The sequence below is a fragment of the Schistocerca gregaria genome, chromosome 5, assembly GCF_023897955.1.
Source record: "Schistocerca gregaria isolate iqSchGreg1 chromosome 5, iqSchGreg1.2, whole genome shotgun sequence".
Taxonomy (NCBI): domain Eukaryota; kingdom Metazoa; phylum Arthropoda; class Insecta; order Orthoptera; family Acrididae; genus Schistocerca; species Schistocerca gregaria.
In genome coordinates, this window is record NC_064924.1 from 59,202,037 (window position 1) to 59,216,997 (window position 14,961).

Below are 14,961 nucleotides of genomic sequence, written 5' to 3' on the forward strand. Positions count from 1 at the left end.
AGTGTGAATTTTAAATACGTTTCCACTTTTAATCTGAATCCCAGACTCCACTTTCTGAATCAACATATTTCTCATTATGTCTTATGTATTTCTCCATCCGCTCCTCAAAGCAACAGCGATGATGTGGATTTGTGGATTAATGGCCGCTACGCACTTCCCCATGTCCTTTGGTTTAGGAGATTTTATTGGTTTATCGTTTTCCTAAGCACATTTAAGTAGCCGATCATTAAGAGTCCGTTTCTGTCTGCACTAACATACACTACTGGCCATTAATATTGCTACACCAAGAATAAATGCAGATGATAAACGGATATTCATTGGACAAATATATTATACTAGAACTGACATGTGATTACATTTTCACGCAATTTGGGTGCATACATCCTGAGAAATCAGAACCCAGAACAACCACCTCTGGCCGTAATAACGGCCTTGATACGCCTGGGCATTGAGTCAAACAGAGCTTGGATGGCGTGGACAGGTACAGCTGCCGATGCAGTGATTGGCGTATTGTGACGAGCCAGCTGCTCGGCCACCATTGACCAGACGTTTTCAATTGGTGAGAGATCTGGAGAATGTACTGGCCAGGGCAGCAGTGGAACATTTTCTGTATCCAGAAAGGCCCGTACAGGACCTGCAACATGCGGCCGTGCATTATCCTGTTGAAATGTAGGGTTTCGCAGGAATCGAATGAAGGGTAGAGCCACGGGTCGTAACACATCTGAAATGTAACTCCCACTGTTCAAAGTGCCGTCAATGTGAACATGTAACCAATGGCACCCCATACCATCACGCCAGGTGATACGCCAGTATGGTGATGACGAATACACGCTTCCAATGTGCGTTCACCGCGATGTCGCCAAACACGGATGCGATCACCATAATGCTGTAAACAGAACCTGGATTCATCCGAAAAAAATCACGTTTTGCCATTCGTGCACCCAGGTTCGTCGTTGAGTACACCATCGCAGGCGCTCCTGTCTGTGATGCAGCGTCAAGGGTAACCGCAGCCATGGTCTCCGAGCTGATGGTGCATGCTGCTGCAAACGTCGTCGAACTGTTAGTGCAGATGGTTGGTGTCTTGGAAACGTCCCCAGCTGTTGACTCAGGGATCGAGACGTGGCTGCACGATCCGTTACAGCCATGCACATAAGATGCCTGACATCTTGGCTGCTACTGATACGAGGCCGTTGGGATCCACGGCGTTCCATATTACCCTCCTGAACCCACCGATTCCATATTTTGCTAACAGTCGTTGGATCTTGACCAACGCGAGGAGCAATGTCGCGATACGATAAATCGCAATCGCAATAGGCTACAATCCGACCTTTATCAAAGTCGGAAACGTGATGTTACGCATGTCTCCTCCTTACACGAGGCATCACAATAGCGTTTCACCAGGCAACGCCGGTCAACTGCTGTTTGTGTATGAGAAATCGGTTGGAAACGTTGACGTCAGCACGTTGTAGGTGTCACCACCAGCGCCAACCTTGTGTGAATGCTCAAAAAAGCTAATGATTTGAATATCACAGCATCTTCTTCCTGTCGGTTAAATTTCGCGTCTGTAGCACGTCATCTTCATGGTGTAGCAATGTTAATGGCCAATAGTTTATATCGGTGACCAGACGACTTATAGTATTACTCACAATCACACAGTTATAATGCTATTCAGTCTTTTTATTTATCGTCGCTTTGCACTTCCCTTGACTGTCAGAGGAACAGGTTTTTTTTCGAACTGGACATAAGTGTGATCGAAGGCTTTCCAGGCGTATGTCCCGTTTCCAGGGATCTCGAGCGTCCAGCCGGATGCGATAGTTGAAGTCCCACTATATTTCGGCTAACGCAATCGGACCGTCGGCGCACGGAATCGCAGCCCACCTGACGGACATAAATAAACCAACAATGAGCAGACAGACCATTCCATCAGAACCACCTGATGATGGCGGAAAGGTTAACCGCCGAAAAATCGTGGGACTTCAACCATTGCATCCGGCTGGACACTCGAGAGCCCTGGAAACTGGACAAAGTGTTTCATAATCTTCAGTCATAATTGCTCAGTATCAACAACGCTTATACTACTAGCACTTTCCTGCATCATCTTAACCCACTGATTTGGTATGCAGCCAATACCTTGCTTTCTTTTCTTCAGTCGAATATGGGCAAAATTACGGTCAGAAGGCAGGCAAACTCAACCGAATGAAATAATGAAATTACTTCTACTGAGAATCAGGAAAGCAGTAGTTCATAGACCTGAGCTGTTATGAGTGTCATTGGCTCTGCAAAATGTTACAGATGTCATGGGGTACCTCTCAATATCGTGTCGGATCACCTCTTGCACGGCATAGCGCAGTTTCTTGACGTGACGCGGACTCAACAACTCACTCGGGCACCATTGTAGAAATACCGAGTCATGCTACCTCTATAGCCGGCCAGGAGTCACATAAATGTTCCATGGGATTCATGTCCAGAATTTTCTTTAAATCAATCGCGAGCAACTGTGGTCCGGTTACATGGCGCATTGTCATCCACAAAAATTCCGTCGTTGTTTCGGAGCATTAAATCTATGAATCACTGAAAGTGGTCTCCACGTATCCGAACATAACCATTTCTTATCAGCGATCGGTTCAGTTGGACCAGACGACCCAGTCCATTCCATTTAAACACAGCTCACACCATTATGGAGCCACCACTAGCTTGCACAGTGCCTCGTTGATAACTTGGGCCCGTGGCTTCGTGGGGTCTGCGCCGCCCACTGACCCTATCGTCAACTCATAACAATTGAAATCTGGGCTCATCTGACCAACCCGTGGCTTTCCAGCCGTCTATGTTGTCCTCGATGGAGAGTGTTCATCGGAGATAAGGGTATCATCTGGAGTGCCCCAGGGAAGTGTGGTAGGTCCGCTGTTGTTTTCTATCTACATAAATGATCTTTTGGATAGAGTGGATAGCAATGTGCGGCTGTTTGCTGATGATGCTGTGGTGTACGGGAAGGTGTCTTCGTTGAGTGACTGTAGGAGAATACAAGATGACTTGGACAACGATTTGTGATTGGTGTAAACAATGGCAGCTAACTCTAAATATAGATAAGTGTAAATTAATGCAGGTGAATAGGAAAAAGAATCCCGTAATGTTTGAATACTCCATTAGTAGTGTAGCGCTTGAAACAGTCACGTCGATTAAATATTTGGGCGTAACATTGCAGAGCGATATGAAGTGGGACAAGCATCTAATGGCAGTTGTGGGGAAGGCGGATAGTCGTCTTCGTTTCATTGGTAGAATTTTGGGAAGATGTGGTTCGTCTGTAAAGGAGATCGCGTATAAAACACTAATACGACATATTCTTGAATACTGCTCGAGCGTTTGGGATCCCTATCAGTTCGGATTGAGGGAGGACATAGAAGCAATTCAGAGCCGGGCTGCTAGATTTGTTACTTGTAGGTTTGGTCATCACGCGAGTGTTACGAAAATGCTTGAGGAACTCGGGTGGGAGTCTCTGGAGGAAAGGAGGCGTTCTTTTCGTGAATCGCTACTGAGGAAATTTAGAGAACCAACATTTGAGGCTGACTGCAGTACAATTTTACTGCCGCCAACTTACATTTCGCGGAAAGACTACAAAGATAAGAGAGATTAGGGCTCGTACAGAGGCACATAGGCAGTAATTTTTTCCTCGTTCTGTTTAGGAATGGAACAGGAGGACAAGATGCTACTTGTGGTACGAGGTACCCTCTGCCACGCACCGTATGGTGGATTGCGGAGTATGTATGTAGATGTAGATGTACGGTCCAACCGATATGGTTGTAAGGTGTCAGGCAAATCCAACACCTTACATGAAAACCCTGACATGATAAGCAAATCCAGTAGTATGTCACATAGCTCGGAATAAATCGTGACATTAAATTAACCAAAGTAATACGAGTAACGAGTGAGCAAATGGAATACCACAGACTAACACAAAAAGGGCCACTACCACCCGCAAGTTTTAGCGTGAGACTTTTTCGCGTGTCTGTTACATTAGGATCACTCCCCAGCCCATGTTAAAAGATAGAGCCCTCCAGAAGAGCAGTATAGATCTTACGATAACGCTAAAAGGACCACACTAGCTGCAGGTTTTAGCGTGAGACTTTTTAGCGTCTCTGTTACGTTGCAAACATTAAAAACATTGCCCCACCACGAAAAGTATAACGTTTCTCATTGGATAGACAGAATTTTTGTAGGCGGAGCTTAAGGTTAACATTGAGACCCTGATTGGTCAGATGAAAACATAGCCAGATAGTTTTTTTAAACTAACTTCGGTAAATTGTAGTAAGGAGAAGTTAAAGGAGAGTTCGTTCCGAGATGGCGAGCTAGATGGCTGCTGCGCCGGCCGCTGCCGCCCTGACGCTGCTAAACACCGACAAGGTAATGAACGCACGCGATGCCGCATTTTTGAGCGCATAAGGCTTCACTCAGAACTGCACAAGACTCATCTGTTACACCCCCTTTTTGCCTAATACTAGTGTCGATCGTTAATTAAAACTCATGGTGTTCACATTTGCCACTTGAAGTAAAGATCTGAAACGCGATGATTTTTCTATTTTATAGTTATTGAGAAGCCACATCAGCCACTGTAATTTACGACAGGTTAGATAAGTAATTAAAGATAATCGAGGGTCACTGTAGACCATTTTGATAGTTTTCTCTTTTGTGAAACTTAATTTAAACCTAGATTATAGATGTGATATGGCATAGGTCTGCCTTCGATCGATTGTAGAACTTGGAAACCCATTTAGGGAATATTCGTTCACATTTTTGTTGAACGCAGTTGGTTTTTACCATCCTGTATTAAAACATTTCCTTTTATCAATAGTACAATTTATAAACGATGTTTTGTGAGTAGAATAAAATTTCCAATGGTAAACTTAACTGCTTTTTCGACGTTATTTTACCAGCTAACTAAAAATAGGAAAGCCTTGAACCCTTTCCACTAAATTTAGTTAGTATTAAGATTCTTTTACAGGGAGTGCAGTGGAGCTGACGCTGAGATCATTTAATATTTGGTTATATCATCGCTAGTCTCACTGAACTCTTCTGAATTCTACATGTCATGTGTGGTCTGGCGTCTCCTTACCAGCAACAGGTCCCAGGTTCAAACTAGTTAATTCCCTAAAAAACACGCTCAGAGCGTCGTTGCGCGAAAGTGGTAGGGAGACACGATATAGTACAAACAGACACCACCATGAATGTTTAGAAAATGGCGACCCTGCCAGGATGGTAAAATACCATGATTGAAGGTCGACCACATCCCTAATTAGGTCAGAAAAATATCCTGCTAAAAAATTTGCGTTGAAAAAAAATTTTTTTTCTTAAAGTTTTACATAGTCGAAAACAGTAGCTGGCGCGATAGATACTAAAGTGTTCAAGAAAAAGTGAGAATTCTAGCAGTGGCAATAGCATATTTAAGTTATGAATTTTGAAAATTGTTAGAATTAAGTTTTCTCTCCAATGCAAGCGCGCAGGTGGCGGATACATCGTTGAGAAGTTGGTTCTGACCCAACAAGTAAGTGAATGGATTGTCAGTCTTTGTAGTGTCAAGTCGTGTGAACAAAAAATTTATGAAATTCGTGATATCGTATGAGCACCTTGTGAACAAAAAATTAATGAAACGCGTGAGATCGTATGAGCGCGTTTTGACGAGAAGTAGAGCGCGTGAATTGCTTTTAAAACAGAAAATAAGGGATTTGGAAAGATTAGCAATGGCAAATCGAGACCTTGACCGAATTGAGGTAGAAACCCAGCATGAAAATGAACAGAGAATAGAGAACAGTACAACAGACGATGCAGTATCGCGAGAAATAGGACTTATAACGCACCATAACGAGGATAATGTACGTCGAGGCATAGAAAACCTAGGTCAACATACGACAGAGGAGCAGGAAAGTAGAGAGACAGTCGATGAGGATTTTAACTTGCGTCTTGAATATGTAGAACCCACAGTACAAGTAATCAGAGCTCCCTCAACACAGAGTACAAGGAATGCGAGCAGAAACGTGTCAGAGCAGAGGTCAATGCAATCGGTTGCGAACCAACACTTGGGAGAAAACATAGAGCGTAGGATGTCGGAAGAAAAGGCAATAGGACCCACCAATCTGGCAGAATTATTACAACAAATTACGGAAACCATGACAAGGCAAAATAAAGACATAGTGAACCAAATTCAAATTCAGAATGCAGAAACCACGAGACAAATGCGTGAGATTAAAGAACAAAACAAAAACATTCAGTTACACCTAAGTCATATTGAAGACGAGGCAAAAGAATCTCGAGAAGTGATAGGAAATTTAATAACAGGTTACAATCAATTGAGAACAGACATTGACAAGGTACAAGCGGACGTACAAACATTGCGTAATGACACTGAGGACGAGATCAAAACATTACGTAACAACACCCAGGGAGAAGTCAAAAAACTAAAGAAACAGATAAACGTAATTACTAGACAAGCAGGAGGTACAGCGCGTGAAATTGTTGAAAAAAATGTGTTGCACAAACGTTTCACAAGAGCAGCGCTGAAAAGATATGATAACCGCATAGTCAAAATAGAAGCGCAAACGAAGCGACAATTTCAGAAATTGCGAACAGAGTTGTTGCAAACCATTGAAGAGCGTAGTGAACAGGATCGAACAAAGAATCTGCAACCACATCCGTATCTGCAACAGCACCGGAAACACAAGCAATTAACGAAGATATTACGCATTTGCGATTCCAATCACAGGCGGAAAGTAACATACGTGAAATCAGACAGCCTGCACCGCGGGTACGCGAAAGTTACAGTGGACAATATCCAATGGATCTACCACAACAGGAAAGAACAACGGGAGAAATGATCAGAAACAAAAGTGGCGAAGAATCGCGAATTTCATATGGAACTATGACGAAGTACGACAACGATCATTTCCTCACAGTCAGAAAATTTCAACACTTTCGAGAAGGAAACTCATTACATCCTCGAACTTTTATTGATCAATTCCGAGTAGGATTACCAGAACACTGGACGCTAGCACACAAATTAGACTTTATATGTGCACACATGTCAGGAACAGTCGCAGAAATCATGCAAAATGTTGCAGCGACATGCCGATCGTACGAAGATTTCAAAGAGAAGTTTCTCTCTCGATATTGGTCAAGGGAAGCACAGAACAGAGTGAAGTACGGATTATTACAGAACCCATATTTTGAAAATTCAGGAGAGAAGAGTCCCGTGAAATTTTTCGAAGCAATGGCAAACAAAAATCAATTCTTAGATGTACCATACAGTGACGGAGAGTTGATTAAATTATGCGCAATGAAGCTACCATTGAAATACCAGCAGTCATTAGTAGGTCGCGGAGGCAATGACGTCGAAGCATTTAAAGGTATTCTAAGGGAACTAGAGTTCATATTTTCGGAAGATAACGCAAGAAGAAGGCGAAGCGCACGTGAAAACGAAAGCAAAAAGCAGTGGAATCCACAAGACACAGTACGAAGAAACAATAAGTACGAACCACGTGATAACTTCGCACCAAGAAACGACAATAGATTTCAACAAACAACCGGTTATGGATTGAGAAGAGAATATGGCAATAACTATAATTCATCCAGGAACGGCAACAACTATTACAGAGGGAATAACGACAACCGGAACGGGTACTGGAGAACCAATAGACCGACAAATTATATACAGATAGAAGAGGTGGAAGTAAGACCACCAAACCCCAATAAACGTTCGAGTTGACAGCTAAGCGCCCATGCCAAAGAGAATGACACAGCGACCCAGGACAATTGCAGCACCTTGAACAGAGAAGCAAAAATCTTATCACGAGAAGAGAGGAAGGAAGAAACAAATCCGCAGGGACCAGATGAAAACGAAGAAAAGAAAATAACAATATCGTGTTGGGACGAAATTAATTGGGAGAATACTGACGAGGAAGATGAATTACCAGAGGCATGCACAACGAATATAGGACGGAAGGACGAAGTAATGAGTAATGCAGAGCTATTTGAGATGGAAACCAGGGAAAGCGAATTCAATGAGGATAATGTGCAGTCGACAGAAGTTGAAAATAAGTTACAAGTGGGCACAGAACCCAACGTATATAGTGAAGGCAGTTATGAAGCGATAATTAGTGCATTTAGATGCGATTATGTGGAAGTAGCGATGGAGAAGGAGAAGATAGACGAGGATGAGGAAAAAATAGAGGATGCAGAAGAAAGCGTAAATGAAGGAAGAAATAAAGAAGAGGAAATAAAAGAGAGAGAAGTAGCAGTCGAAGATTATCCTACAGAAAGTTCGAATTCACAAGGGAAATTCCAAAAAAAGACTCATGTATGATTCAGTGGAGGATTCGTTGATGCAAGAGGAAAAAGAACAGAACCAACCCTTTCAAATTCAACCAATTGTGAAGGCCATGGTAAAACATATCCCAGTCAATATTGTAATTGATAGCGGAAGTGAACTGACTGCGATCTCAGAAAATTTATTCATGCTGTGTAATGCCAATGAGGAATTACCAGTTCTGAAAACACATAAGATTAATGTAAGAGGTCCTATTAGAAACAATGCTGCGGAAGTTACGAGACAAACAAGGTTAACTCTATCGTGCCAAGGTCAAAAGATCGAAGCCAACTTCGTGATTATACCTAAACTAACTGTAGATTTGATTATAGGTGCAGATTTTTTAAATAAGAGACGAGCGATAATAGATATGGGGAAAGGTAGCGTAACATTCGGGAATGTCACATTTCTCTTTGAGCAAAAGCTAAAATTAGAAGAAATACCAGTTATAAACAAACAATTAAGAATGATGCGAGATAAGGAGGACGAAGAATTAGAATGGTATGCACAAAAGGGGGAATCGCCTCATTTCATGTTAGAAGTCCGTAAAGAAATCGACGAAAAATTGCAAGAACTTCAAGGTATTTCGGAACACATTAAAAGAGAATTAGAAGGTATTTTACGAGATAAAGCAGAGGTATTTTTACCTAAAGCTGGCAGTATTAAACACTTTCAATACAAGTTTGAAGATTAATTTTATTACTCGTAAATAATCAGCACAATATTTCAAGATTATGTTGCAGATAAGATCGTCAGGTGAAAGAAGAATGAAGAGAGAGGAAGGTGGGAAAAAGAAAGTAGTTTAAATAATAACATCAATAGTACCATAGATAAAGGTGAAGGGATAAAGCGTAGATAGTCTAACAGCATGAAATACTAAAATACTATACACCACGACACTACACAAAAATAAAAAACGAATTTGAGGATTCTTGAGTAGACGTTAAGACTCCAAATATCTTAGAATTGTAACATTGAAAGGGCGCCGAAATTTGTAAGGCTTTTTAAGAAGGCGTATAACAAGTAGATACTAGACATATGTTAGATGATTGTAAGTAAAACTTTTTTTAAGAACCATTGTAAAAACTCCAGCAAGGAAGAGATGCAACGACCCACAAGTTGCAACGCGAGATGTATCAAGAAAGAAAAGGACTAATTAGCAAGACACGATTCCTACATAGCAGGAGCGTCGAAAGAAGGGAATGGACAGCGAAAGGCCCTTGTATAGAAAGTGGGATATAAACATGCCCGCTAGGAGGAACCCTGCTCGGAGGGAACACCGAGCCGCAAAGTGACAGACCCCTGCTGAGACGCGGCGGGACGGCGCTAGGACGGCGAACGCCGCAAGGGTCTCCGAGCCCCGACACAGCGGAGCGAGCAAAAAACGGCCCGACGAGAAGACCGCTTGGGCAAGCCACCGCTGGCAAAAAACATGCGTAAAAGTCACACTACTGCTATTAAACAGCGCGCTAATGCACGAAACTGAAAAAGAACTTCCACAAAGTAAAAATGACGCGCCCAAACAATTTATCAAACTGTTACTAGGAGGACAGCTTCAAAGCGACTAGTTATCAATAAATAGTTCCATATCCTGCCCAGAGAAGAACCAAGAAGCAAGTGAGAAGCAGAGAAAAAGCAGGAAGAACAGAAGTTGAAGATTCGCAAGATTGAGACCAAGAAAGAAGATGGGTGAAGAATAGACGACATACCTTCCCAAATCCCTATCCTATTGTAAACTAGTCGTCTGCGAAGTATTACAACGAAAAACGACCGCATTCAGCGACACATAACGATGACTTTCACGTATACAAAGCCAGTAAACCACGAGATTCTGCACTCACAGCTACATTCCATTATGGGACCTCCACAACAGCAACACACACTTGCAAAGCCAACAAGGAACGACGAACGAAGTTGTACATCAAATACTTGCCCACATCCATCTCGCTCAAGTCCATCACCTTCGTGCAAAAACATTCGCCAACCTCATGCTTGAACATTCATAGGATTATGTGAATGTGTGAAATCTAATTATGTGATGTAGGAATTGTGAAAAAGAAACGTGTGAAAAACTAAATAAGTTAAGCACACCAGACAGCTAATAAACTACAAAATAACAGTTACTGACTATGGACTTAAGTAAAGAATAGACTATCGATAAAAACAAGTCATTAGTTCTGAAATGGACAGTATATAAAGAAAGAATATGCCAGTTATTTTCTCCTCATAAAAATGAAAGAATAACTATATTTTACTTAGTTTCTCCTTATATAAACAAAGAACAAAAAAATATCTTGTTGGATGTTTTCCCTTTTATTTAAAACATTTGTACCATTTATTAGGATAATATCTCAATACTTGTGTATGTATATTTTTTGTCAAAGTAATTCTTGGAAATAATTCTTATTTGTTAGTGTATTAATGTCGAAATGCGTGTCTAGAAACAAAAACATTTTTACTTGTACGTGATATTTACAAAATGTGTTAGGAATAGATTTTACTTAATTACTACATTTACAAAAACAATATTTCTAAGAAAATCGATGTGAAAGACTCCTCACTTTCGATAACAAACTTCTTAAAAAACAAACTTCACACTTAAATAAAGAAAGAAAATAATTAAAAATTAATAATAGATAAAAATATTCTTCTCTTGTCATTAAATTAGTGATACAAACTAGCATAGAACAGAATAACGTGGCTGAACAATACGCAACAAAATTTAGATAAATTAGAAAATCCAACACCTTACATGAAAACCCTGACATGATAAGCAAATCCAGTAGTATGTCACATAGCTCGGAATAAATCGTGACATTAAATTAACCAAAGTAATACGAGTAACGAGTGAGCAAATGGAATACCACAGACTAACACAAAAAGGGCCACTACCACCCGCAAGTTTTAGCGTGAGACTTATTCGCGTGTCTGTTACATTAGGATCACTCCCCAGCCCATGTTAAAAGATAGAGCCCTCCAGAAGAACAGTATAGATCTTACGATAACACTAAAAGGACCACACTAGCTGCAGGTTTTAGCGTGTGCCTTTTTAGCATCTCTGTTACGTTGCAAACATTAAAAACATTGCCCCACCACGAAAAGTATAACGTTTCTCATTGGATAGACAGAATTTTTGTAGGCGGAGCTTAAGGTTAACATTGAGACCCTGATTGGTCAGATGAAAACATAGCCAGATAGTTTTTTTTAAACTAACTTCGGTAAATTGTAGTAAGGAGAAGTTAGAGGAGAGTTCGTTCCGAGACGGCGAGCTGGATGGCTGCTGCGCCGGCCGCTGCCGCCCTGACGCTGCTAAACACCGACAAGGTAATGAACGCACGCGATGCCGCATTTTTGAGCGCATAAGGCTTCACTCAGAACTGCACAAGACTCATCTGTTACACCCTCTTTTTGCCTAATACTAGTGTCGATCGTTAATTAAAACTCATGGTGTTCACATTTGCCACTTGAAGTAAAGATCTGAAACGCGATGATTTTTCTATTTTATAGTTATTGAGAAGCCACATCAGCCACTGTAATTTACGACAGGTTAGATAAGTAATTAAAGATAATCGAGGGTCACTGTAGACCATTTTGATAGTTTTCTCTTTTGTGAAACTTAATTTAAACCTAGATTATAGATGTGATATGGCATAGGTCTGCCTTCGATCGATTGTAGAACTTGGAAACCCATTTAGGGAATATTCGTTCACATTTTTGTTGAACGCAGTTGGTTTTTACCATCCTGTATTAAAACATTTCGTTTTATCAATAGTGCAATTTATAAACGATGTTTTGTGAGTAGAATAAAATTTCCAATGGTAAACTTAACTGCTTTTTCGACGTTATTTTACCAGCTAACTAAAAATAGGAAAGCCTTGAACCCTTTCCACTAAATTTAGTTAGTATTAAGATTCTTTTACAGGGAGTGCAGTGGAGCTGACGCTGAGATCATTTAATATTTGGTTATATCATCGCTAGTCTCACTGAACTCTTCTGAATTCTACATGTCATGTGTGGTCTGGCGTCTCCTTACCAGCAACAGGTCCCAGGTTCAAACTAGTTAATTCCCTAAAAAACACGCTCAGAGCGTCGTTGCGCGAAAGTGGTAGGGAGACACGATATAGTACAAACAGACACCACCATGAATGTTTAGATGGTCACGAGTCCAAGTGCCGCTGCAGGCACTCGCGTCGATTGTCTGCTGCCACAGCCCATTAACGTCAAATTTCGCTGCACTGTCCAACACTGATATCTGTGGTTATTTCATGCAGTGTTGCCTCGTCTATTTCACTGACAACGCTACGCAACGCTGATCTCGGTCGTTAAGTCAAGACAGTCGGCTACTGGACTGTCCGTGGTGAGAGGTAATGCCTGAAATGTGGTACTCTTGCCGCTCTCTTTACACTGCGGATCTCGGAACATTGAATTCACTAAGAATTTTCGAAATGGAATGTCCGACGCGCTTAGCTCCGAATACCATTCTGCGTTCAGAGTCTTAATTCCGCGTACAAAGTCTCCTTAATCACGTCGGACACCTTTTCACCTGAATCACCTGAGTACAAACGACAGCTCCGCCAATGCACTGCCCTTTTATACCTTCTGTAAGCGATACTATCGCCATCTGTATATGTGAATATCGCTAACCCATGACTTGTGAACAAATTTTGTGCTGATTTGGCTGTTAATCATTTGCATAGAGTGGAATGAATACAGCGAAGTACCAAAAGATGGACTTGTGATATTTGGAATTAATGGCTTCAATTTGTTCACTTCTTTCCAGAGTGACAGAAATTGTCTTTAAAGCAGTTCATCTTGTTTATAGCCGTAAAAAGATTAATATTCACCTTTTTTCTCTGTGCAAAGAATGTGCTCAGTAGTGTAACTATTGCTGTGCAACTATTTTGTGAGGGGCCAATAAGTTTTTGCTATCCTATTGGGTGTAACAAGTTTCTAACATATTGTCTAGTACATTCTCTTACTGTCCTGAGAGTATGTACTGCGCCGGCAGAAGTGGCCGTGCGGTTCTAGGAGCTGCAGTCTGGAACCAGTCGCAGGTTCGAATCCTGCCTTGGGCATGGATGTGTGTGATGTCCTTAGGTTAGTTAGGTTTAAGTAGTTCTAAGTTATAGGGGACTGATGACCTCAGAAGTTGAGTCCCATAGTTCTCAGAGCCATATGTACTGCGCAAATGTTTGAATAATAATTTCTCTTATACCTGAATGTCACTCCTATGCCCACCGTTAAGAAGAATATTCAAAGTACTCTGGAAGACAAGTCTTATTTCTTAACACGAACGTCTTGCTTTTATATCGGATAACTACGTAAACTTACTGTGTCATAATATTAGAATTAAGAAAATAAAAATAATATTATTCACCGCATTTTAAGTTACAAGACGCAAGTAGGATACTAAAGCAGACAAAGCAGACTACCTAGCCTCACAGTTTCAAACGAAGACGTTGTCAAGATTTTGGTACTGTGTGTCACAAAGAATATTCTTTGTAAGGCGATTGTAGGTGTAATCTCATAATGTGTGTAAGAATGACGTGAGTTCATTTGTAAAAAAATAAATTTTAATCGTTAGACTGATGTTTCGTCTAAGTTTGTACTTTTCTGACCACTCAGTTTCAAACCCTACGCATGTCAACTGCTTGTGAATATATACCTACAGTTACGCTGTGTGTCTCTGTAATTACAAATACTGGTATTTTTTTTTCTTTTATCGGAGTCTTCGCGGTTATTTCCGTTGAGTTTGGTAATGAAAATATGATCCTGAGACTGAAAGACTATTTATCGCTACAACAAATAAAACAACATATACAACAGAACAGTTTGAGTTTTCAGAGGTTTACGCTATGCCACTTGTATGTTTACCTATATTCCTATCTCAGATTTATACTAGGTTTCATAAAATTCAGCTCCTCATTGGTAAATATTTTTCCTTGAAAAATGAGGCCTTCAGTTAATGATTATAGCACAAGAAAAATTATCCGAAAAGACGTAAGTGATATTTGCTTAAGAGAACCAAGTACTTCAACTTTGCCTCCTTTGTATTAAGATGCATAATTTTTAGCAAGCGAATATAAATAATATTACTTACGTGTGCCTCTATTTGTGACTGCATTGGAGTTATTTACAAAATGTAGATATATATTCAACAGCACTGTCCTTGCCCCTCATTATCGTATTCGTAATTCTCTTGTTTGAGTGATGCCCTTTAGTCGTCTAAAAAAACATTGAACCTTAAACGAGAGAAGCAAAGAAAATTGTTCGAGAGATGGATGTTGCGTAACGAAACACTAGCAGTTTGTAAATAAATTTACAGGACGAAGCATTGACATGTATGACCAATTTGCTTTGGATTTATTGTTTTTGAGTAAACATGTCCCTGCATCTTGAAGAATTTTAAGCTGAAAGCTCTTGATAAAGCTGCAAATTACTCTGCATGTACCAGTTTATACATCATTATCTACAATAATGGTACAGGATGAAGTCATTATATACTTACGTAATTCTGAACTGAAGAAAGACTAGGAAAAGTGATCGAATTTTCCTTTTGTTTTGGAAAGCGGTTTTAAGCCTTTGTACTGAAGTGAAGAAGCGGTAATCAT